Source organism: Lagopus muta, chromosome 2, assembly GCF_023343835.1.
Source record: "Lagopus muta isolate bLagMut1 chromosome 2, bLagMut1 primary, whole genome shotgun sequence".
Classification (NCBI taxonomy): domain Eukaryota; kingdom Metazoa; phylum Chordata; class Aves; order Galliformes; family Phasianidae; genus Lagopus; species Lagopus muta.
The window spans coordinates 96,123,344-96,145,790 of NC_064434.1; the positions used below are offsets into that span (position 1 = coordinate 96,123,344).

General features: G+C 40.4%; 1 protein-coding gene and 1 long non-coding RNA gene across 5 annotated transcripts in view; one reads left to right on the top strand and one right to left on the bottom strand.

The window, feature by feature from the left end:
- Positions 1–9,649, bottom strand: part of LOC125690185 (uncharacterized) — a 70,290-nt gene extending 60,641 nt beyond the window's left edge. The window contains exon 1 of the long non-coding RNA XR_007375548.1: positions 9,511–9,649. This is a non-coding gene — a long non-coding RNA (uncharacterized LOC125690185). The remainder of the gene's footprint in view (positions 1–9,510) is intronic.
- The window catches only part of PLCB4 (phospholipase C beta 4), a 241,677-nt gene that overhangs the window by 35,447 nt on the left and 183,783 nt on the right, over positions 1–22,447 (top strand). For 2 of the 4 annotated variants that reach the window (XM_048938281.1, XM_048938284.1), the window contains exon 1: positions 11,226–11,286. The exons of 1 other annotated variant lie outside the window; for it this stretch is intronic. The gene's annotated coding sequence lies outside the window, so the exon portion shown is untranslated. Of the gene's footprint in view, positions 1–11,225; positions 11,287–11,411; positions 11,483–22,447 lie in introns of those variants that run through there. One more of the 4 variants, XM_048938283.1, reaches the window with a different exon arrangement.

Here is a 22,447-nt window from a genome sequence, read left to right on the forward strand (position 1 = left end):
ACAGTTTTTGCCTGAGATGTTGCTGGAGGGGTGGGGAAGAGAGAATGGAAAGGTAACTCTGCTGCCATCTCCTCCAAGGACATATCTTGCCTTTTAAAGGACATTTAGTTTTGTTCTATATTTGCCATTTTATCAGCCTATTAATTATCTTTGGAATAAATTTGTGTATTTTTGTCTTCCTTTCTATTTTATTCCTTCTCTGTTTTCTTTTTTTTTTATATAGCAGATTGTTGCTTTTGCTTTAATGTAGCATGTTTTAACTCTTATTTTCTACCATGTCCTCTTCCTTGTCATTATTCTTTCTTTTATGTTCTCTCCTTCATCCACTTGTGCTGCTTTCTTTTTCCACAGAAGTTATCTTTATTGTATTAGTCTTTCTCCCTCCACACCTATATTTGTGTTCAATTCTTATGACTCTGTTTTCTCATTTAGGTAGGCAACTCAAAATAACCAAACAAAAAGAACATAACATAAAAAGATAAAAGAAAGCAAAACAAACACCCACTATCACTACGTCCGTGTTGTCCAGAAATCATGGCATGTGCTGGCCGTTAGCATGAGTTCCTCATCATTGTGGAGAGCACTCACAGGAAATACTAAGCCTTTATCAGGGCGAGGAAAAAGAAAAGCCAATGTTCATGGTTGTGTTCATATTCAGGCTAGGTGAATTTGTAGATTATCCATCTGCTGAAAGGTAGAGGTTCTAATTGTTTTTCTCCATTCTCCTCTGTTTTCTGGGAAACATGCTTGGGGAAGAAAGATGAAGAATGTCCGTCTTAACTCTGTGCAATGAGCCTCCATACACAGAGATTTCCCCTGTCCCTGGTAGCAGCAATTATATGGTGATGATACAGTTGAACCTGGAGCTGATCTTCAGTTCATTCTGCTCTTTTTTCTTTAAGTGATGGGGACAATCATACTTAAAGCATCAGTTACAAAAAATAATATCAGCTTGTCCTTCCTGTTAAGGTAATGCTAAGGTATTAGGAACATCCAAGTTGTCTTTTACTTTAAAAAATGCTATTGCTGTTCCTTGGCTATCTATATGATGTTTTGTGATCCCGTTTAACAAATGACGGTCCTGAGAGGCAATCTAATTTATAGCATTCTACTTACTCTCTCACTTTGGGCCTTGTTCACCATCCTTGACGTTGGCAGGGCTGACATTGAAGACACTGAAAACTGTAGGTGTTTTGTGTTGTTTAGTTTTGCTTTTTTAAGTCAAAGCACACACTTCAAATCCATTTCTCATTGTTTGTTCTTTAAACAAAATTATGTAACACTTAAAAGCATGTTTTAAGAAATGAATAACGTGATACATAAACTAATGTCAGCAAGGATAAATAAAAAAAATAGGTGTGAGTGTGGAAGGAATAACCCAATTTTATTATTATTTTATTATTTATTTATTTTATTATTATTTAAAGCTGTTTTGATTTTGTACACAGGCAGAGCTGGCACACACTGTAGTATTAAACTTACTGTACACCCAGGCTGGGATCATTATATATTCTAAAGGACATCTCTGGAAGGCATTTTGTATCTATAATTGCAAACAATGCAGGTTTTCTTAGTCAAAGCCTAGATGTACATAGTGTGATCGAAAATATTGACCTTAGGAGAATATTTAAAAGAGGAATTTTCTGGCCATAACTGGAAACAATCTAGAAATTATTATTATTAAACATCTGTATCATTCGTATGTGGAAAAACTTCAGCTAACTGACCCTAGGGAACCTACTTTAGCTGTGGATGATGCAGATGATCTGCAGAGGCCACTTTCAACCCCTCTGATTCTGTAATTACTTGTCATTGCTGTTATATTATGAAATGTCACCGTACTGTCCTATACTGGACCTCAGTAGGAGTGGTGTCGGTCTTCTAGTCTATGGACAAGCTTTGTAGCTGCGTAAAACAGTAAACACTAATTGATCGTTAGGAACTCAAGAATTACTTGGTATTTTAATTTTTTTTTTTTTTTTTTTCATGTACTAACACCTTGAAATCCTGTTAGTTAAAATGTTGCCTTCGTGATTGTAACCTTCCTTGTTTTGAGGGGTGCCTGGTATGCGTGACAGTTTGTTGACAGTGCAAGCTTGTGACAGAGCTTCATCTCCCAGATTGTTTTTCCGCTCACATCTGTACCTCATCTCCTGTAGCTTAAGAAGTGCTTATGGCTGTAAGCAACAAAACAACATGGGACAAGGGTCTATAGCATTATAGTCTTCTAATGTGATTGACATCCTCTGTAATCCATAACAATGTGTCCCAATCTTCCCACAGTCTGAGGGCAGCTGATATCTTCTCAGTATCAGAAGCTGACACGTTGGCTCCTAGTTTTTATTTTGAAGCTTTAAAAATGCTTAAATATATTGTGACCAATAATTTTTTTGATTAGCTGACTGGTGAGGCTGCTTCTGTCTCTTCCTTTCTACCCTAATTTCAAGATCCTACTCCTCATTTGCAACTTGGGAGGGAGGAGAAAAATGGCATTTTGCAAGCAGTATCAGGAAGAATTAACAGTTCATAATGGTATAGGCACAACTATAAACCTCATTTATCATTCAGAAATCATTTACGTTTCAAAGCAGTGAATTATTCCTGCATGAGCTATGTTTTCATTTGGTAGTCAAAACCCAAGCTGTAACCTTAAATAAAAAAATAAATAAAAATAATTAAAAAAAAAAATTACACTTCCAGTACTGTAGTAACTGAGCAGCAAACAAACAAATGAGCAAAATAAGACTCTAAAGCTTTCCAGATGGCTGGTACTCACTGATGTACATTTTTTTTCTCTGGAGCCTCAAAACATGTTTAAATTATGAAATTTAGTGTGCTTACAAGAACTGGCAAGCATTCATTAAGGTTTCAGTCTGAGAAGTGATACTATCAAGTTAGAGAACTGAAGATGAGCAATTGAGAGCTAATGTTCTAGTGCATGTGCAGAACTGTAAATGTGAGCTGTAGCATGTAATGCTGATTCCCTGGCTCTGACTTTGTGAAGGGTCATGTTCTTGCTGTTTTCTTGGACCAAATCCATCCTTGTTGGAATTGATGAAACTAGTGAAATTGCACCGGTAATTTATCTGCCTAAGTTCACTTCCTTAACATCTCCTGCACACTGTCTCTAACTTCTGCTGAGGCCAGGTGACTTGATGCATGTTTCACCTGCTTCTGGCAGTGCTTGGAAAAGGAAGGCAGCTGGCACACACCTGGCTGTGTGCCTGCAAATCCCTCAGTGCTGCTGGGTAGACTCACTGCCCTACAAGTAGAGATCCTTCCTTTTCAGGAAGTTGTCTGGAGTTAGAGATTGTAGTAGCAGATGGTGGAAAGCGAGGATGAGTGGAGGATGACTAAGATGGAAACACAAATAGTAGTGTTTACTGTTTGTTTTGAATATATTCTGAGGCTAGTCATGTTGAGTTTTCAACCTGGGATCGACTTGGCTAGCAGGAAATATCTTGTTCTCTAAAATCAGGGGAAAAACAGCCCTGTGAGGCAATGGTGGGCACAAAGATTGGAAATATGCCTCTGATAGCATGTCTGTACTTCAGGGAAGCGAACACCTTCGTTTGTGTCTCAGCTCTTGCTGTCTGCAATCACCAGAGTCTTTCTCAGGCTCCTTCAAGCCCATCCAGTGTAAGTTCTTAAGGGTCAGGAGATAAAATCCTGTTATGCAGCTTGAGGAGAAGGCCATTGACTGATTAAGGCTGCTAATAAGGCCATCACATTTTGTTTCTTGTACAGCTTGTTGTCCGTGTGATGTTGTCCGTCACTGGCCTGATGGTGGAAATTACTGCCCACTCCTCAGCAAGAACATGTTGCTTACTGTACATCAAGACACAGGTTTAAGGACCATTAATGTAGAGAAGAGATGCAACAATTTATTTTTATTTGTTTTAAAGCCACTGGTAGCCTTCTAGTTACCCTAGTACCCCTGGGATCAGTAACAGTATTAACCATTGTGAGATACTGCAGAGTTGATCTCTGTTCAACACTAGACAATAGACAAATCACTTAGAATTACTCATCTGTAGCTTAGCTACTCCAGAAGATGATGTGGCAACTATTCATATCAAAAAGAAGAAGACCGGTAACTGCAGTTGCTTGTGTGAGCTCTATGCATGCAGGGGACCCACTAGCCATCCATTCTGCAGTGATGTCAGAAGTACCTTAAAAGGGACCTCCTGTAACCCTGTCCCACTGTTCCTCAGTAGGTTGCATTAATGCCACATTCTCGCTGCCCCTACCACAGTAACATCCTGCAGAAAGCAGATGTATTAGTATTCAAGTGACCAGCCTGCTCTGCACCTACCAAAGTGTAGCTTGTTGTCTACTTGTTAAAAGTGGTTCCTTTGGGGCTCAACCAGCTGCTGTCTTCTGCATTTGTGGACTCCTGCCATGTGTCACTGCTAGTAAATAAATTAAAAACAACTGCTGATAATCAGGTGAGTAGATAAAAAGCAGCACAGCAGGAGCTGCGCTTAAGCCTGTGCAGTGGATATGGTGGGACTTCTTTTTAATAAGTCACTGTCCATCAAGTCACTATCATGTAATAAACTGCAGATGGCTCAGCAGTAGGTGGCATTAACATATTCAGGCCTCTCTGGCATAGAGGTGCCCTGCACTGTCCTTTCCAGTGTCCCTCTTTGCCAGCAGACAGCCTTGTGCTTTGTCACTGACTGTCAAACAAGGTGAACAACTCATGCTTGCTGTCATACAAAATACATTTGGCTGACTCCCAGTGGGCTTGCACACCTTCATGGAGAAAAACAGTCAAGTCCTTTTGACGTCTCTAACTTTTGCAGTGGTACCAGAGGAAAAATGTGTCAAGCAACAGCAGAATTAAAATACCAAGGCTGTTCAGGCAGTTTGCTGATGTGATCCTTGTTTGCTATCCAGAGTCACAGCCTGAACACTCACAATGTCACTTTCAAGGGACATCTCTGATGTTGGTGCAGCATGGAAAGCAACTGCGTGCTCTACATGCTCTTAGACTTGGACCACACAAATGACAGAGATGACATCAAGGCTGACTGCACTTCAGTAAGACCGATGATATCACGCCACAATTTCTCAGGGAAGTTTTGAGAAAGAGAAAAAAACCTAAGCTCTAGAAAAGGAAGAACACAAAGGTATGCCAACAGGAGAGAAATACAAGGTAGTGTTGTTAGTTAAGTCAGCTTTTCTGGAAAATTTAAAAGAAAATACAGAGAAGATTCTGTATAATTTGACATAGGTCTGGAAGGAAGCTTCTATTGCAAGCAGAACATCGTATAATCCTTGATAAAATCTTGAAAAAGAACAGACTAAAGGGTCTCTATTCTTCACTGTGCCAATTGCATAGCTGCTGCAAGTACTTGCCACTAATGCTCTTAGTGAGTGTCTTCAAATTTCCTGCTTAATATCCTATCCATACATTTTATATTAAACCAAATGACAAGTATGGAGATATTAGAATACTGGGTGTTGAATAACTTTTAATGGTACTGAAAACAAGGAACAGGCAACAGCTAAGCTAAAGAATCAACCAGAAAAATTCACAGATTGGACTACTTTGTCCTCTTTTAGGGTTTAACTCTCCCTTCAGTCTGGAAAATCCTAAATTAACAAATCTTTGCATTTTTCATTCATACTTAAAGAAGTTCTCAGCACAGATTTCTTACAGTTGGTTATCATGAAAGCTCTGTTTTTGTCTCTGCTGCATAATCCAACTTCTAGAGAAGTCTTCTCTAGCCACATGTTTCTGTTCTACTGCATTCAGTAGATTTGGAGTCCAAGACTGAAGACAAATATGTTGCAATACAATGAGGAGACTATTTAGTATTCTGAGTAGATTCCCACCATGCTTTTGAGCAGTAATATTCACTCAATTTAATATGTAAGACATCAAAAACAATAATTGCATTGCTTGTCATTAATATTTTGTCGTAGGCAGAGGAGAAACATTCCTTATGTTCCCACTTGTTCCTATTCATGTGTTTTTGAATGTGTCTAGCTTCCTGAAAAGCCTAGGAAGAAGCTAATTATCAGAGATGATTTTATTTCATTATGAATCAGGGCTAAGATACTGGAAGAGATCTTGTTTGTCAAGCAAACTAATGCTTAATAAGGCAACTTCAGTTTTTTTTATATCAAAGCATTTGGTATGGCATGCGTCTGCAGCACAAGTGTATCACAGCTGACATAAATGATCAGAATCGTGAATGGTCTGGAACAGGATGGTATTCACAGATGTGGAAAGTGAAAAATCTTGTGAAAAATATGCTGCAAAAAATGAAAGTTTCAGAGGAAAATCTCTCCCATTATGCTGTGTCCTGTCTAACCAAAATACCTGTGTAGCCAAGCATTTTGCAAGGGAGAGCTGGTAGTGACATCTACAGTTAAAACTGCCTCGCACTTTCAGTTTTTTTGCCAAAATTTTAACTGCCCTGACTAAAATATTCCAAGCTTGCTGTCTACCTCAGGCTGCAATAAAATGGTTCAGCAATGCTCAAGAAAGAGTTATGGGGGGGAAAAAAAAGGCATTTTAACCACAATTATTAGACTTTGTCTCACACACACACACACATATATATATATATATATTTTAAAGAAGACAAAAAATCAATGTATTTTTTCTTCAATCTGCAATTGAGTTCTTGAATAACTAACTACAAGATTGCCTTTTGCGTTAAAGATAGACAGACTTGGCTGCAATATAAGACTTGGAAAAAACATTGATGTAAGTGGATGCTTTGGCTATTGACCAGAGATTTACCCATCAATATCAACCACAGTACTGTTAGTGGCAGATGATAACACATTGGATGGAGCCCTTTGGCAGAAGTCCTTTCAGGGATTTCCAGCATGCAGAACAGAAGTCCTGTTGCTACAAGCACTGTAGCTACTGTGCACAGCACTGAGCCCAGGGTAATCAAGCTGTATCAGAGGAGTATCAGTTTGAGCCATCATCCTAATGCAGGTTCTAGTAGGAACCAAAGGCAGAGTGGTCATCCCCAAGTACTACCTGTGACATAGGAAGCAGTTTTTGTGCAATGTGCAGTATGACAGCAGATGAGTGTTGAAAAAAATAACTAATGTTCTCTAAAGCTTAGACATGCTGAAGACTGTGCTTGAGGAAAAATGCCTTGTGTTGCCAGTTCTGAGCTGACTGCTTAACTATGCTTTGTTAAGCAGACAAAATGTTTCTTAGTATTTCATGTCAACATATTTCTACCAGAAACATCTAGGCTTAGAAATAATGAAGTTAATGATCAGATCTAGAGGTGGTATAAATCGATAGGAAAAACAACGCATGGTAGATCAACACCGGCTATACGGATCTTGTCTAACTGTGAGCTAATAGAGAACAACTACAGCTTCCATGTTCTCACTGAATTTTTGAACTTTACATACCTACCGTATTTCTACATCTAATACACACTTTCAGTCACTGAGTATGGTGATATCCAATGAAAATTTTGCCTTAGGAGAACCTGAAAAAAACCCACAACAAAAAGCAAATTCCTTTGTGTGGATATTCTGACACATAGTAGGTTTGTGGTTCTAAAGTGTCTTGCACTCTGATGTTAGGTAAGAAATGAAAATGGAAGACTCCAGTGACTTTACAAACCTATCAAAGAATGCATTTGGTAATTTTTCTGATTGAGCTAGTTTCTTTGAGGAAAGCTGTAATTTTTAGCCAACGCAATTGTGTGGTGTGGCTTCCTACCTCCCATGGAGGCAGCCATATTAAATTCTGTCTGCTTCAGCTAATCGCTTCAGAGGTTAGATCTTCTACTGTATTTCCTGCAGCACTATGTTTTCAACTTACGTGAATTATTAGCACTGCTCACCTTTTCCTAAACCTTCTAAGTTGCCAAGGTGCCATCTTCAGCACTGACAGACTTTTACATGTAATCTTTTAACACAAGAACTGAAAAACGTCCTGCACTGAGAAGTCCTTCCAAGTGAGGAAAATACTAATATTTTGCAAGGAAGAAAAAGAAATGGAACATCTGTATCTTGTCCACAGCAAATCAGCAACTCAATTTAAGAACAAGCTTGAAGTTCCCAGATTCATTCCTAACTTACTCCAAACTGGTTAAGTCACACATTTTTTTCCTCAATTCATTGGAAGCACTGCTGAAGTCAAAAGCATATCGGTGGAGAAGCAAGGATGAAAGTGTCATCATCAGTTGCAGCTTGTTTAGAAGTCTAGTTTATAAACAAAGTTGTACCACAACAAAACTTGTAAAGCTGGAATTGACCTAGGTCTGTGGGCTGACCCTATCACTTAAGGCTCCATGGGAGACTCTCTGATCCTCTGTATGGCTTTATTTCCATTCCTTCAGATGCAAAGTCCACTTGCTGTTAAAACTTACATTGTCAGTACCTGCAGTATTCTTGCAGAGCCACAGCCCTGATAACTTCCTTTGACCACCTAACTTTCAATGGTCATGTATGTGACTTCAGAGAATGTGCATGAGAACAAAGTAGGGCCTTTTGTAAAGAAACTGTACTTTCATTAATTCTGAGATAATACTCCTTGTCTGCATTTCAAGTGGTTACTTAAACATTTCAAGTCTCTACGTTTTGCTATTTGTGTGTGTGTAGTTTTAAAAAGATAATAGACCTGAATTTAATCCTGGAATAAAATGCCCTTGCATAGATCAGCCATGGCATATTGTCATGCAGAAGCCATTCTTGTGGGTGAAGAAGAAATTATGAGAAAAGGCAGATACCATTAAGAACCAGAATACTATCTATAGTTAGAACTGTTGCAAGATCTAGAGGCCTGAACTCAAACCACACAAGTTTTCTAGTGAGAGTCAAATAGTGTTTGCTAGCGAGTAAGTCATTATACATCATCGGAATTAAAATAATTGTCATTATTACTTTTATCTTTTATAACAATTAACATACTCCAAAACCAATCAAAAAAACATGTCACTCATCACCAACAGCTATGAAAAAGACATGAAGTGTATGTACACCTTCATATCTATACATGCAAATCATGGAGTCCCAGCAGTTAGAAGAGACCTCAAGATATTGAGTCCAATCCCAACTGCTCAAGCATGTACCCAACAACAGATTGCACAGGTAGGCATCCAGATGAATCTTGGATTCATCTCCGTAGAAGGAGACTCCACAGCTTCTCTTGGCAATTTGTTTCAGTGCTCTGTCATGTATCCATTTCATTTATTTAGAGACAAATACTTCTGGAATGACAAACAAACCCTTCTTCCCTAGCCCCGTGTCCATCTCATGTTAAATCTAATGTCCTCCAACCTCACTGGCTATAACTACTGCTCTGGCATTCATCCATCTCATGCACTTCTCATTCCTGTTCCTTCGGTGTTTTCTTTATGCTCTTCCTTTGGCGCAATATACCTTACCTAAGCCTTATCTGGATCATTTCCCTTCATATATTTCTGAATACCTACTTTTACCACTATGCCTGTGAGGAATTTCTAATTGAGTAGACACAAGCAAATAAAAACATCCGCTTAGAATAACACTTACCTCAGTGATAGAAAAGTCTCAGTGGGAAGGTGTGCTGTGCTGATAGGCAGTCCCAGAAATTATGTCACTGTTGCTTTTGCTCTCTTCACCTCCTTTCCATGGCAGCTCCAGGAGCACCATATCAGCTCTCAGAGGCAGAACAATTTCTATCGTATTGTGGTACAGCGTTTAGCACCAATAGAGTTCATGCTAGAACTTCATAGTTTGTGGTACAGAATGATATAAACTTTGTCATTTGTCTGTGGAAGTGCTTGCTGCTGTGCTGTCAGACTGAGTAGTTCATGGCAGTTCAACACCTTTATGACAATCTAGCAAAATTAGTTTTTCTATGCTTGATTTTTCAGCTCTTTCTCCACAGCTTCCTCAGTTTACCCCAGGTCATGTCCCCAAGCAGGGTCAGCCATCCTTTCTTACTCCCAAGTGCTATCAGAGGTTTGGTGTCAGTGGCACTTTCAGGTGGCCCAGCCCAAAGCCCTGGGAGGCCAACCTCAGCAGTTTGCTAATGATAAAGTCCAAAAGGGTGGCTGCAGACAAGGAACCTGCTCTGGTTGTAAAACTCTGCACTTTGTTTGTCTTTGTGGGCGTTTATGTTTTTTCTAGATGCGGAGGAAAAGACTTGTCACAAAAAGCCAGAGGAGGGAGGGAAAACTGTCACTGGGCACGCAATGACAGCAAACAGTGGCACAGGGAGCAGGGTGTTACACAGCCAGCAACGTGGCAGTGGTCTGCAGTCAGGCTATCTGCAGAGGGGATCCCACATTCCTGACTGTGGGTGCACCCAGAGGGACCCAACACAGGCCAAGCAAGCCGAGCTGCTGCTTGCTTCAAATGAACCTCAAGTGGTCCCACTGCAATTTGGAGACAAAAATTCGAAGAAAAATCATAACAATATAAAAAGGCAGCTGACCTCACAGCATGATTTAAGGCACGGCCAGAACTCAAGATTACCACAGAAGACTTTACGTGGCGCTTTTCACACTGGACCCTTTCTTTCATGATCATCTGTGGGCTCAGATAGTCGGCTCCTGCAGTATGGTAACGCTGTCTGCAAACCTTCCCTCAGTCTGAGAGAACCGGGGTTCCACCACCCCTCTCCCCAGTCTTTATTCTCCTCGGCGGTGCATTCCTGTCAAGCTCGGAAGGCCCGGCCGCAGCAGGGAACGCGGGGAGGGGGGGCTTCTTTCACGCCCATTCAATCGCCTTTAAAAACATGTAGTAAACACAGTCACGCCGGCACGGGCATCCTCGTCGAAACACCGCCCACGCAGACAGTCTGTGAGGCGTATGCGTGTACATACATACACATGCCTGCGTGCTCCATAAGAATTGAGCACGGCCGTGCGTGGGGGCGGCGCGGGCGGAGCTCCGCGCCCGCGGCCCCGCCGCCCACTTGCCATGCGCTGCCCGCGGCCCTGCGCGGCGGCGGGCGGAGGAGGTGGCGGCGGCGGCCGCAGCCCAGGGTGCGGAACGCGGTCCGGCTCGGCCCCGTTCTCCCAGGCGGCGGCGGTGGGGGTTCCCCGTTTCCCTCCCGCTCCTCTGCGCGCTGCGGGGGCCGAGCCGGGCGCGGCGGCGGCGGGGGAGGAGGGGAGGGAAGGGAAGAGAGGAGGAGCCGCCGCCGCCGCTGCGAGGCGGGCGGGCTGCACACACACAGGCAGAGTGTGCGGAGGAGGAGGAGAAGGAGGAAAGAGGAGGAGGTCGTCGCCTCGGCGCGGCCCCGGCCACCCTGCGCAGCGCGGCGCGGCGGGGCCGGCGGCGGCGTGCGCCCCGGCGGCTGAGGTAAAAGGAGGCGGCGGGCTGCGCGCGGGGCGGCCGTTGGGGGCGGCGGGCGGCATCGCGTCCTTCGCGGGGAGCGGCTCCACAGCTCCGGGCCGTAACCTTGGGCTCCCCGCTCCGCCCGCCGCGGGCTCCGGGAGATTCCGGCGGCCCCGGCCTCGGAGGAGGAGGACGTCTGCAAGCATACGTCTGTCTGTCTGTACGTGTGTGAGACTTCCTATGGGTGTGCGTGCGTGTGCGACTGGGGATCGAATTCTTCTCCTCATCCTCGCTGCCAGCTGTGAGGCTCCTTGTAGTTTCTGAGTGCATCCGGATTTTGTCAGTGCTGGGCGGCGTGACAAATGTTTCTGTGTAGTGAAGTATAACTTTCTTGTGGGTTATTTTTCTTGGTTTGTTTTTTTTTTTTTTTTTTTTCTCTTCTCTCTTTTTTTTTTTCTTTCTTTGTTGTTTCCTTCTTTTAGGAAAAAAAAAAAAAAAAAAAAAAAAAAAAAGCAGGCTCACCTTTGAAGGCTCTGGTTTGTTTTCTTTCAGATGAATTGAATGGTCTCTCGGGATGCGGTGCCTGGGTTGCCCGTGTATGTGTGTAATTGGCGCAGATGTTTGAAGCCGCTTTCCTAGGGGTAACTTCCACAGCAAGGTGCAAAGCGGCGTTTCCATTTTGCCAGGAAGGCTGTGCACCCTGTTTGAAGCCTGACTTTGAATTATGTACAGTCAGGCACCTGTTACTTGATGCCAGTTATCCTTCCCTCTTGCACTTATCCAGCTTTGCTTGTCTTTATTTAATATCTGAAAATACTTAGCAGGTATTCTTTTATGCTGGCGTCTAGTAGAAACCTAGGAATCTAATGTGTTTCTGAGCTGCATAATGCATCTTTGTTAGGTAATACTTGCTTAAAGGAGGATGATTTGGGGAAGTTACAGAATAATCTTCATCTCTTAAGGAGTTTATATAACATTGAAGTGCCTATGGGGGTGCATCTGTAGGAAAGACAGATGGGGCTATGCGGAATCAAAGTCTTTCATGCCATAAATCCGTAGTACGGTGCAAAACGTTCTCGTGATATATAAGGGTTGTTTGCAACATCAAACTTCACGTTGCACTGTGCAGTCTTCCAATTAATAAACTGAATTAATATGTAGCGCAGAGAAAATGTTGCGTTTCTGATTCTGCAAAGGATGGAGCAGATTCTTTCGTAACACGTTTGTGTTGGTGGTTGGATTCTGTTGTTTACAGCAGTTTGTACAAGCTGGCAGCATTGCTACAGGTTATTTTCTCTAACTTCTAAAAGTGTAACGCCAACAGTATTTGCAGGCTTCCTCTAGAGAAGGGATATCTAATATTGCTGTGCACCACAAAATAATTATTATGTAGAGCTGAGCAATTCTGTATCATAAAGGGACAGTTTCTTAATATGAGTTGGGAACAGACTCATTTCTCCCTGTGGTTGGTAACTTTGTAAAGTAATTAAAATAAATTACAGATTTCAGGGATGAGAATTCTCCTCCCTAGCTATTACTAATACTACTTTTGCTTCAGATGTCAGTTTTGATTCATCTTGTGATGATATCACTAAAATCTAGGTATTAATGTGGAAGTCAAGCCTCTGGTGAAAATATAACTGCGTGTAGCTGTCAAAATAAAGTTTTGAGATCTGATTTGATTCCTGGCTGTGGATACGTACTCAGTAGAATAACAAAGCCTTTTATTTTATAGACGTGCACCCACGCAAGGGAGCTTTGTTCTAAAACAGTGTTCTCTGTCATGAATTTATGCATAACGTACGCTCTGCTTTTTCTTACTGTGCAGAGAATAAAGAAACTTGAGAGGGAAGAGGTAAATACCAGAAGGGGGGGAAGAGAGGGATTTCAAATGAATTTCTTTTACTGATGCAAGGAATACCTCACTGTTATATGCCACCCAAAATCACTGGTTGTGTTCAGCTTTCCCATTTTTCTAAAATAATGGTGAGTTGTTCTGGCTTGGTGCATGCTACTGGCTTCCACTGCGGACTTTGGCCATTTGTTGCACTAATATCTGGCTATGATGAGGAACTTGGGGCTATGTTGTGAGTCTGTTAGATACTTGCTACAGCTTTATAGGAATTAATGACTTCATTTTCACCAAGTTTACATACACCGTTTTGAATATTTCCAGGGGTGTAATGTCTATGCTGCTTGAAAAAGAAATGCAAAATAAATTTTTTTTTTTTTTTTTTTTAGCCTTGTCCCTTTTAGTGGTTGCCTTGCATTGTTTAGTGGTTTACCTTCCCTCAGTGGTTTTAACAGCTCAGTTGCTATTCCTTCCTGTTCATAATTTGAAGAAGAATCAAGTCTGAGAATGCTGTGTTCAGCTTTTTCCTTAAAATTGAATTAATCCCTTTTCCAGTAGAAAGAGCGAAAGGAACAGGAATTATTACCAGAGCACTAAAAACAAGAACAAAAACTTTATCCAGGCATTCTACCTAAGAGTTATGAAAATTACTACTACATAACTAGTTATGAAAATTGATACATCGTTCTTTTTTGGATAAGATTTCCTCAATAGTTTTAATCATCAATCCCATTAGATTTAGAAAACTATTGTAGAAATACTTTGCAAGTAAAAATTTCCATTAAAAATCTCTGGTTGGTTGTTGGTGAGGAAATCATTATGAAAGGTTGCATAAGCATTATTTCAGTGTGGCTAAGCCTGGGCTTACTCCCATTCTCTAATAACTAGGTGCATTGTGCCACTTCAAATATTGCAAGTTTGATAGCTTGATTTCATTTACTAATTTTGCAAGATGTTTTATACATTTAGTTTTGGGAGTGCTCTTGGATGTCATCAGAGGTTGCACGTGGAGATATTTATGATGTAAATTATTAAACTCTTTGAAAGCTTTGTGGTGGTGTGTTTTCAAGGTTTTTTTTTTTTTTTTTTTTTTCTTCCCTTCTGCTGTTTGGGAATTCTGAGAGATGCTTGTGTGCCGTTTACCACATGAAGATGACTTGTGTATACATCAAAGGCTCAGATAAATGTTATTCAGGCTTTCAGAGCAGGCTTTGTCTTTTGCAACAGCAAGAGGAGCACAACGCAAAAAAAGCCCAACAGACTGTCTGTAGACTTGATTTTGCTGTGTGATCTTAGACTTTTATTAACAAAGATCTGATCTGTAGTGAGTTTGAATGTATGGGATGTGCACGGTATAAATACAAGAAGCAGTGTGCTTTGACGCTAACCTGCTTTGCTTCTCTGGTTCTCACCCAGTGAATAGTAAGCTATAAAGATCTGTTTCACTGTTTCATACCCACCTTAGTGGTTTCTGGAAATTTCCTAACTGTGGGTAAAGCCACTTGTAAAACTGTAACACAACAGTTTCCCATCCATTTTTGGAATTAACTTACTGTGCCTATTAGTAAATTCCATGTTTGACAAGGACATACTTTACTTATCTTGCAGTGCTTAGAGCAGAGATGCGACTTTATTAGTATCAGGACCAGCATTTCACGGCTGTTCTCGCAGCAGTAATGCCCAAACTCTGTAGTTTTGAGGGCACGGAGTAACTTATATGAGGCAGAGAAATAGTGCAGCACTGTTATGGCTTCAGGGATTCTTATTCAGCACCTTTCTGGATAGCGACTTGTTGATCTTGTGCCTGCAAAGATCCTGCTGGGATCTTGGAGTAAAACTGGTACTTTCATTCCCTACTTCTGAAGACCTACATCAGCTTATGTAAGGCGGTGAGGCGCTGCGGTTTCTTTTGTCAGTTTGTCTATAGGAGCCACAGTCCATTAGGCTGTTACTGCTGTTAATAGGATGGTGCAATATCTAGGTATCATCCGCTCAGTGAAGAACTCATTAAAGCTGCACCCAGGCAACAGCAAAAGCCTCTCGCCTTCTGGAGAAGAGTGAAACAAGTTCTCTCTGCCTTTCTGCTGAAGAGCCCAGCCTTTAGGCAGATTGTTGTGAAGTCATACTGGCCTGTTTGCCTTGTTACTAGGTTTTCATGAATGGTATTTGCCAATGTTTTTAATGCTTTGTTTTACCTTTGGAGTTCTAAGAAACACCAGTCAGTCTTTTCTGTGGGAGGGAACCAGGGAGAAATGCAGGTGTCAATGAAAGACTAGGCTGCCGTAATGTAATCTAACTGCTCCTTAAGAAGGAAAGATAAGGTTTCCGTGTGGTAAATCCACTTGGCTCTTTAATGGCTTAAGTTTCTGTCACTAGTTAGGCCATTGCTTTGACTTCTGTGTTGCTTTCCACTCTCCCATTGCTGGCAACCGGTGTTCAGCTCTGACTTGATCCTATCCCACCAATGTCTATGAGCTGGTTGTAGAGCACCAGACATGATAAAACCCATTGGGGATGGAAAGGTCTCATTTATCCTCTTGTAGAGACCAACTTGTTGAGAAAGTAGATAAATTTGACTAAATCTGATTTATCAGACTTTCTGCAATTGGTGTGTGCTTTCTGGTTGAAGTTCTACTCCACAACCTGGCAGTTTGGTATTATGTCTCTCCTCTTCTACCTGTTACAGTAAGAAATGATGGAAACTCGAATTAAGAATGTGATTGACTGTCATATAGATAAAATTTTGGTCTTGAATTTCATTTTGTATGGAAGCTATTATCTTACCATAATGGTAGTGAAACTCTACCCTTGGAGAATAAAGGGCTTGTTCTTAAAACAAGAGCTTATTTCTTAATGTAATGACAACTTGTAACTCTAGGCAGCTGAGTTGAGGCAGTCTGTTTGGAATGTGGTCTGTTGTGTAGCCTGTGGGCATCTTGAAATCAATACTGATGAAATAGCTGCACAACCACACATGTCTGACCTCTTATTTCTGAAGAAGTTGACTTAGGGTCTCCCAGGTTGTGACTTCTATGCAAGCTGACCTTGCAGTTGATAGCTTCAGAAGGGGACGAGAAGTTATAAAGGTGTAGGCTCTCAGTTCATGAGCGACTGCTCAGATTAAATTAGCAGAGCAAGATGTCAGATGTTACACTGATAGATTTTTTTAAATTCTGTGAAATGCTGTAATCTAGACCATTGGTACTTGTATTTCTTTATGTGATATGATATGAAAATATAAAGAGAACAAATATATGGATGTAATTCACCTGTCAAAGTTGTATAAAATGCTTTTCTACCTGCACTGGAGAGAAAATATATATTCCACTAAGAAATATTTGAGTGTATTTGATTAAGTAGGAAACCAGTATGAGAAAGGTATTACTGCACACACTGTTCTGGAAGCTGTAGATAGGTACTGCTAGAAAAGGAAACCAACTTGAGCACGCATGCACTTGCAAATTGGAAGTGATCAGTCAGGAGGTTACTGACAAATAAAGGGGGCAAATAGAGAAAGTTCTTAAAAGGTTAAGAAGCAGCATCTCCTGGCTTCCAGTGATCTAGAGATTCCATGATCCTGTGAAGAGCATTTTGTGAAAAATAATGTGCGATGTCAGTGAGATATAGGCTGTGGTTTAACAAGATAGGCTGGATAAAAGAACTTCTCATGACAAAGTGTTGGCTTTTCCTCCTTGATCTTTTAGGCTTCATTCTGAACTGTAAAAGGTTTTCTGTTCCCTTTTTCTCCTCTCTCTTCCTCTTCTTTCCCATGCTTGAAATTACCACATATCTAATATCTGTGTTTTGGTTTTCCTACCAGAGTGATGGTGATGTTCATTATTCATGTTGCTGCACATGCTAAACTCACTGCATGTACAGATCTTTTTTAGTTTCCCCTTAGTTGAGACTATATTCTGGATCCAAGATGCTTATGTCTATTGCTGCCTTTAAATATCTACATGGCTGTTGCAGCTGCTGAAAGGTGTCATAGTAAATGGAGTTGGTAACTATGATAAGAACCTATTTGTTTTGAAATATATAAATTAGAATATGATGTATGCATATATATATATATATATATATATATATACATATAAACCATATTTTGATGTTGTTACCTTAATGCAAGTTGTTTTCTTCTTTACACAGAAATGATTAGGGCATGTAACTTTAATCCAGAATTCCTTTCAGAAGAGTTAGTGGAAATAGAAGATGGATGATTTAATGGGAAGTACGACATAGAGCCATGGAGTGGTTACTGTGTCTGACTGATTTGGTTTATTGAAACAAACAGAACTGGATAATCTTTCCTATGAATGGTCCTGATCAGGATAGAAAAAGCCTTTCTAGAGAAAGGGGATCAATCTGTGGTAGGTTTGTTTGCAGAGATGATAGTGCAGCAGAATTACATTAAGGGAGAGGTTGTGGCACAGTCTGGTGATGAAATGGACTGTATTTTGTACCTAAACTGCCTCTATGAGGTACACAGGGGGTGTCTGATGATTTACTGTTTTTTTTTCTTATTTTCCTCCAAACATAACACTTGAGGACTGGTGCAGATTTACTGGGCTTTCTGCTGGATGCAGAGAACTGTACTGCATGTCTGACATCAGCAAATAACAGATTGAGCAATTACTTCTTTCTGATTGTACAGTTTGCTATTTGTGTACCACTTCTCTAGCAAAATATTCTCAGGAATAATTGTCATGTACTAAATAACAAGGGAAGATGGAATGTGATTGCAGGTATATCACAGCAGCTTGCAAATGAGATGCTGCAGTCTGGCATAAGACTTGTTAGTTGCAGCCTCATGTGACTGCTTCAGCATCACCCACTCAGCTTGTGATTTTCACATTGGAAATCTTCTGCATCTGCATATGCTGCAGGTGCAGGGGATCTCTTGGAAATTCCCCTCAGCCTGTGTGCTGTCACTCACATGATGCAGCCTTGATTGGTGAATTCCTATGCTGAAGCAGAAGGTCTGTGTGTCTCTGTCTGAAAGAGGAGAGTTGCAATATATGAGAATGACTGAGGGCTCAAGCAGGGCAGTCAGAATGGGAATGAGATTCAGATCCTTCTCACTGTCCTGTAGAGATGTGGTGCCTTATTGTCTTTTAGGATTGCCCTGCTACAGCTGTTGTCCAAAAGGCTCTTCTGCTTGCTCTAAAACTAAGAGAGCTTTGCAATGTCTTCATCCTGTGGAGAATCTGTTGCTTTTGTAATCTTTCTGCCTCCGTTCAACTTTATAGTGATTCCTTCCGAATCCTTCATACCTGGCAATATCTGTTAAAGTCTGGCTGTTCTTTTTGCTGATGCAATTCTTCAGCTATGAAATGCACAAGCTTTTTATTGACCCGTGAGTATAGTAGGTGGTAGGGAGCAGAAGTAATTTCTGAGGGAAAAACTTTGCCTAGGTCAGAACAAAATGGGCCGCTTTTTAGTTGCAGAGGTTGCCTTTTCTTATATTGTTACTCTAACACTGCTAACCTCAGGCAGTTTCTTATCTACGTGGCTGTGTCCTAAAGCATTACATACATTTGGGCCAGTGCTTTTTTTTTTTTTTTTTTTCCTGCCTGCCTGCTGCACCTTCTACACAGAGTGAGTGTACTGGAATCTGCAGATATGCTGAACCTGGCCAACACATGCTGATAAAATGGTCTCTTTTGACATGTCCTAATGAGAGCTTAAGGTTAACCTGACGTCATTTAAAAGTGGTTTGTAACTGTGTGCCATTTCGTGTGTGTGTCTTTATACAAGAATGTGTCTTAGAGCTGAATTAGCCTTTGTGTCAGGTAATGGAAGAAGTATTTGCACTGTTCTCATGGGAGTTATTGCCATCTCATCCCTTGTTAAATTAACGAAGACTCACACCTTGGAAGAGCATATGGTACCTAACTCTCTCTGAGGCATATCCAATTAAAACGTTGATGTGATGTTGATGACCTTGGTAGCTGCTACTTTTGTGAATGGATGCCTGGATTGTATACAGAGGAGTTCGAGAAGCCCAAATGTCTCTTTTCTATACTTAACTGTTGGTTGCATTTATTTTGAAGAGGAAAGGCAGCTAATAATCATGTTGTTGTCTTCAGTGAGCTGGTAGTAAATATGAATTGGTGCTTGGATTGGAAAAAGAAACAGCAGTATCAGTCTTCTGCTTTTTGGTTTTGTTTCTGTCTTGAGCTGTATGAATTCTACTGAGTAGAGTGTTTCTGTTTGTATTCAATTGGTATGGAAGGTATGAATCTTCATTTTTGCTAGTCTGTTCAAGTTCATTTAGGAGAATTTGTTAATGAAGTCTGCAGTGCAAATTGTAGTTGATAGGGGAATGAGCTCATTACTAAATCTTGATCAGCTAGGCTAGATTGTGCAGAAAAACACAATCATCCCGCATTTTCATGTTTCAGTGCTGTTCTTTTCACTAAATTGTAGTCTCATGAAAGTAGTGTTTTTTGATTATGTTGATAGAGCACTTAGTTGGTTTTTCTTTGCTTGGTTATTTTATTATGAAAAAGCTAGGCAAACAGTGCTTTCCAAGTTCTGCCTAGATCCTGTGCCGCTGTTGCTAACACCTTTACGTGTAAATGCAGTGCTGATTGTGGAGAAATCAGAAGTTTGTTTGCGGTGATTCTTTGCTATACAAACATCATGTTTGTTTCGTAAACTTTTCTTGTATTTTAAAACTCCTTTGAGATGAGAGCAGTACTTCCATGAATAGCTGTTACTTGGTGTGAAGTAAGCTAATCTAAAAACAACAACAACAACAACAACAAAACAGTAAGTTTAGCTACTGAGGACTTTTTTTTTTTTTTTAATACAATTATTGTAGCTCTTCAATTTTCAAAGCTAATTCAACTGAATCAATCTGTCAAGAAGCACATACCTGATTAGGCAAGCATAACTAAATCAGAAGTATATAAACTTTCACTGTAATCTTCACCACTTTTGCTTCTATTTCATCCTTGATGAGGTACTGCTTGCTTCTGGTATAACCGCATCGCCGCCCCGCAGTAAAACAATTGAGAATGAATATTGTGAAAGCAAAGATGTTATTCCAGCTCTCAGCTGCTTGCTTGCTCTGTTAAAAACATCTATTAAGTTGATCTGAAATTATGCGTAAAGAGATACAGGTAGCTCTTTAGGTGATTTTGAATCATCAAATGATAAATTTGGTGAGTAGTTTTCCATGATTCAAATGCTGAGCAATGCGGAGATTACTGTAAGATACTTTAAGACTCTTGAAAAATGGAGAACAGATCTAGAAATTCAAGGGCAGAAATGGCAGAGAGAATTACACTGCTGTGTTCTGTAGTTCTGAGAAGTTTCCTCCATACTGCTGTAATTTAGTGTGAGAATATTTACTGTTTTCATGTAACTTTTTTTCCTTTTAAAAATAGGGCAGGTTTGAGGGGGTTGTTTTGGTTTGTTTGTTTGTTTTTACTGAACACAGTCTTAACAGAACAAAATATAGGAGATATTTCAGTCATGTAAAATTATGTTAGATTTTTGCAGTCTTAGTTTTGGGATGATCTTTTTTTTTTTTTTTTCTCTCCATTCCTGCTCTTAATACAGAGTGACATGTAAAGGAATCATTCTTGTCTTTCCGCAGCATCTGAAGTTATGCACAATGAAGTCTTCCATAAGCAATTAGAAATTTTAACCAAGTGTGGATCATTAAGGTGTTGCTTGCCCAGTTCATCTGGAAAAAACTGCAGAAAATGTTTTTTCAAAATGTTAGAGGTAGTAATTAGCAGAGCAAGATGTGAGAGTTTTATGTTTGATTTGGTTTTTTTTCTGAGTTATGAAACTATATATCGAAGTGGTGTTAAATTGTAGATGCTGTGGTATTTGTTGTGTAGCATATATAATTATATATATTTTTTTTCCTTAAAACTGATTGGTAATTTAAATTGCAGTGGCTTTCCTGATAATACTACTTAATTTCATAAGCCGCAGCATGGAGTCCCCCAATAGGGAAGAAACCAACTGTATTCAGCAAAAAGCAGGTGCTTCTCTGTGCATGAAATAAATGTAAACTCCTAGCTGTCTTTTTGCAAAAGTTGATGATAATTCTCAGTTAATTAAAAGTTACACCTGAGAATTCTTTAAAGATGCCTGAAAATAGGCAGATCCTGTTTCACTTCCACATCTCCAAACTATCAGCGCTTCCCAGGATTTAAAAATTAAACTGTTTAAAGGCTTTGGGACTGTTTTGTTTACCCAGGTGGTTTGTAGATCAACTGGTAACCAGCGTGTTTCTTAATGACTGAAGCAAAACCTTATCAAATGTTGTTCTTCATGTTCAGCAGAGTGTTGTCAAAGTGTGGCTCTTATAAGCACATAACCTAAATCAATTTGAGTCTTATATTGAGCTGGAATTCACTTTGCACCTCATCTAAGGTGCCTTTCAGAAAGCTGTTACAAGTTTCTGCATCTGCAAGATTGATAGGCCAGAAGTGTTTGTTTGCTTAGTGGTCTATTTCTCATTGTTAAAAGAGAAAATAATGGATAAAATTACCACATGAGGAGTACATCACTGCAGATGTGATTTGTTCTGTTCACGATGCAGCTAATTCTGGGCAAAGCCCATGAGATAAGGGTTGGTGGAATTCTGTTCCTCCAAGAGCTCATGAGAAGCAGGGCATATAAATTTTAGTGTTGAATACCTTCGTTCTTTTTTGGGCTTGATCAAATAAGTGGCTGAGTAGGCCATCTCTAGCTCACTGCAGCTGGCGTTGCTTTGCCATCAGGGCTGTGTTTTGGCCTGGCTGAAGGTAGAGCAAATGTTTTCTCCTTGTGGTCTCTCCTGTTTAGAGACTTTGTTGCCTTGCTAGGTATTAGTGAAGCTTGGGTGATACTGGTCTCCTGAGTGCTTTGAAATGCTGTATGAATAGTGTTGTTATTGCTATTTTGTACCAGTCTATTCACTGCCTCTAAAAAAGTTGTCACTAGCTTAATAACACTCAGAAACAACACAGAACATGGAGAGAGAGAGAGAGAGAGAGAGAGAGAGAGAGAGAGAGAGAGAGAGAGAAAGACAGAGAGAGAGAGAAAGAGAATGAAAAGGCTGTTCTATCTAACATGTAAATTGGTAGCTTCTTTTTTGATTTTTTTTTTTTTTTTTCTTCTATCTTGACATTAGATCTGACAAAAGAGAGAGCCAAAATCTGGAAAGAACCACAGTACGCATAATAAGGAAAAAAAAGGTGATAATATTCCTGCATCTGTCTTAGAGGGCAGCACCTCCTTCCACCCGTAAAGCTTTCCTGGCATCTCAGTTGGGTTTTCCCTCAAGAATCGGAGGGAGCCATGCCATCTATGGGAAGTAAAACTGAA